The sequence below is a fragment of the Rutidosis leptorrhynchoides genome, chromosome 8 (genome assembly GCF_046630445.1).
Source record: "Rutidosis leptorrhynchoides isolate AG116_Rl617_1_P2 chromosome 8, CSIRO_AGI_Rlap_v1, whole genome shotgun sequence".
NCBI classification, from domain to species: Eukaryota; Viridiplantae; Streptophyta; class Magnoliopsida; order Asterales; family Asteraceae; genus Rutidosis; species Rutidosis leptorrhynchoides.
This window is the reverse complement of record NC_092340.1, coordinates 153,778,319-153,782,270: the sequence shown is the minus strand read 5'-3', so window position 1 is coordinate 153,782,270 and position 3,952 is coordinate 153,778,319. Positions and strand designations below refer to the sequence as shown.

The 3,952-nt window shown below is 36.6% G+C and overlaps 1 non-coding gene across 1 annotated transcript; it reads right to left on the bottom strand.

Annotated features, from left to right (window-relative positions):
• Positions 1-3,192: 3,192 nt before the first annotated feature.
• Positions 3,193-3,299, bottom strand: LOC139865352 (small nucleolar RNA R71). The gene has a single exon (XR_011764877.1). It is a non-coding gene; the product is annotated as a small nucleolar RNA R71 (small nucleolar RNA).
• Positions 3,300-3,952: the final 653 nt, after the last annotated feature.

Sequence of the window (3,952 nt, the reverse complement as noted above, 5' to 3'; positions counted from 1 at the left end):
CAATTTGGTCAGATTACAAAGAAGGTTATGTATGCAGTTGATTTTCTTAGAATTATAAATGTTAATTTAGAGTGTATGTTGATTTTATTGGGCCAGAGTCAGAGACAATGTTTACATATGCTTTTTGTGTACAACCAAAAAATTACCGACGCAACGCCCGGTCGGTTTCCTTTCTAGTTGATATCATAGCTTAAATTTTAATTTGACATTATATTGGACTATCATAGCTTAAAGATAACTATTTAATGATAGCTTAAATATCAAATATAATTTATACTAATCGACGGGTAACTAGGACCTAGAACGTAATGGTCGTTTAACGATAACTATTTAATAATAATAGTTTAACGATAACTATTTAATAAAAATGCCTAATATAAATTATATGTTCATGTTATTAACTATAAGATGAAATAACAATTGATATCATAGCTTAAATTATAGAGGCGAGTTTCGTGTTAATTTCAAATTGAGATATATGCAATATACTACCTGATTACTTGATTAACTGTGTAATTACATTTAAATAGCATGAGCATTAATTATGCATATATTTATGTCATGTTAATCGACGGGTAACTAGGACATGGAACGTAATGGTCGTTGGCTCACATATATAAATAAAGGCATGACTAGTACATAAGCGGCCACTTGTACGAAATCAATACAAAAGCTTGATTAACCATGATCGAAAAAGATCTCCCTATCTTTCTGATATCGCTCCATTTATATATGTTTTATCTCGCGATATCTACCTCACTTTGTTCGATTTTTGACTATCTTGGAGCCTATTTTGTGTGCTATTGAGCTAATTGGTAAATTGAGGGCGAAGGACTTGATTTGGTGTAAAATTGACCAAATCTTCGGCAAAATTGGCAAAGAAATTGGAAAGTGCAGAATCAGCTTCAAAAGCGCCGCTCCTCAACTAAAGGCGCCGCTCCTGTGGAGAAAAAGCGTCACACCTACTTCAAAAGCGACGTTCTCATATACATTTCAGCTCCATTCTTCATCAGTGAGCAAAAGCGCCATTCCTACAGCCAAAAGCGCCGCTCCTGTTCAGCCAAAAGCATCGCTCCTTCAACAAAGGTGTCGCCCCTGATTTGAGCCAAAAGCGGCGTTCTTGATCAAAAGCGCCGCTCTTCATTAAAGCCAAAAGCGCCGCTCCTGAGCCAAAAGCGGCGCTCCTGTTGCTGTTTCAGCCCAGATTTTCAGCACTATAAAAGGAACGAGATTAGGTCATTTTTTATATGAATCTTTAGAGAACAGATGTCTTAGGTCCGAATTTCACATACAAAACCCTAATTTCATCATCCATTGGTGTTTAAGGGTGGATTCAAGGAAGCTAACTCAAGATCCATCATTATTTAACTTAGATCTTCATCCTCTTTATATTTTTGGATTGTAATCTTCACTTGACTTTACATACTTTCCATTAATTACTTGTAATAGTTTGAAGATAATGATTGTTTACATTTCTATTCTTATTATTAGTTTGATTTTGGCCATGATTGGCTAAATCTCTTGTGTTTGCTTATCTATGAATCTCTAATGCTAGTGTTTGCCCCAAATCAATTGAATATTGTTGTTTGACTGAATTACATGATCATGCGTTGTTGAGGTAGCTAAAGATCCATTGCTATGAGTTTGTTTTAGGCTTGAATTTGATTACATATGTTGAGTAGTTCTCTTAGTGATTTGAGAAGTGAATCAATGTGTGCTTCAACACCTTAGGTGATCTAGACAACTAGCTTAGGAATTGCAAGTGATTGTGTTCTTGATCTAGGTTGGTTTTCAATTGGCCTTTAGTCAACATATTAGTACCGATTATCTTAAGTGATTTCGATAGTTGGGGGTTTTAAGTGACTTCACCCCAAGCTCAATCTCAATGACCAAATCATGCTTAACTCGATCTTAGGATACAATGCTTATGTGAATTCGCGGAGTGTTATTTGATTAGAGGTTTAGTAGTTATGCTAAACATTTAATAGTTCAACAACTAACGAGATAACAAAATAGGCAAAATGGGGAAAGCTAAGCATATAGAGGATTAGATAAGTGAACACGTCTTAGTTAACTTGATTTAAGTCTTAATACTTTGCTACCTGTTTCTTGCTACTAGTATACTTGTTTAGTTTAATTTTTTTTAATTGTGCAAGTTTTAGTTGTTAGTTAATATCAATCGAACCCCCCCCCCCCCCCCAAAAAAAAACAAACCCTAGGACAATTGATAGTTTCAAATACTCGACTTACACCGCTCTCTTGGGATGAACTTGATAAGAATACTTACATTGAAGTGCTATAATAACCGGGTTCTAAGTGCTCGTTAGTTGTGTGTGCTTATTTGTAGTATTTGAATCATGTATAAATTTAGAGGGTAAAAGATGTATATCACGCACACATCATTAACTTTCTTGGCGCCGCTGCCGGGGAGCGGTTAGCCTAGTTGGGTATTTTTTTAAAACTTTTGATTGCTCGATCCTTTCGTAAGGGTTTACCCTTACGGAAGTTACTTTTCGCATTTTATATATTATTTTTGTTTGGAAAACCGCTTGTGTTTGTGTTGTGATTTGAAGGATAGGTGCCTTTGGTGTATGAAAACAAGGTCTCACAAGGATCAAGAGTTCACACATCCATTCTCCGATTCGGAAAAACACGTGCACGGGGTTTATAATCGTAGAGAAGCAAGGGTAGTTGGGAAGAATTTTGAAGCTTTGCCATTTAGTTTTGAAGACATGGATCCTAACAGTCAACCAATTCTCAATGAAGAGGGTAATCCAATCAACCATGGTCATCCAGTTAATCAAGAATTATTGAATGATCCAAACGATACACCAATGTGGAATGCTAGATTGGTTGCACCAACACTGTTAGCACCGGCTATTACAAAACCACCAATTGAAGCGGATAATTGGAATATTGGGGGTAACTTTTTCACTTTGATCAAAGATACATACTTTCATGGGTTGATAGATGAGAATCCGTTCGAACATATCCAACATTTTAATTATCTTTGTGATATTTACAAAACCAAAAATGTCACCGATGACACTTTTTAAGTTAAGGGCATTCCCCTTTACACTTCAAGAAGACGCAAAAGCTTGGATGCGAAGTTTGCCATCCGATTCCATAAGGTCTTTTCAAGAATTAACCAATGAGTTTATCAATCACTTCTTCTCACCGTCAAAAGTAGAGCGACTTAGAATGGAGATTAATGGGTTCACCCAACGGGGTGATGAGAGTTTGTATGATGTGTGGGTATGATTCAAGAAGCTACTAAGAGCTTGCCCACCGCACGGTTTGACGAAGAAGGAGTACATCAACACATTTTACCGGGGTTGTAATGCTTTCACGAAGCAATATCTTGATTCTTCATCCGGTGGGGTATCTATGTATAAATCACCAAATGCGACCGAAATCTTATTAGAAGACATCTCGGTTAACACATATGAATGGGCACCTTCACCGCGAGATTTGGCAAGGAAAAGTGTAGCACAAATCGAGAGTGATAATGGGCAAGTGACGCTTGCAAGCTTGAACAATCAATTTCAAACATTTGGGAAAGAGTTGAAAAAAGTTCAACAAACGGTAGTTGAAATGCAAGTAGGTTGTCAAAGATGCGAAGGTCCACATCTCACGAAGAATTGTCCTCAAATTACTCAATGCAATCTTGTTGATCTAGATGATATTCCCATGAATTCGGATGCTCATGTGAACTACGTGAGTAATCAAAACTACCAACGGGGAGGAACATCAAACCAAGGCTACTACAATCCAAATCAAAAATAAGTATCATTCAAAAACCAAACCAATACACCACCCGGATTCACAAACCAAAACCGAAACCAAGGTTACAACAACAACTATAACCAAAACTGGAACAACAACTTTCAATACGAAAACCAACAACCTTACAAAAATCAACCTTATAACAACCAAGCCAATTCAAATTATC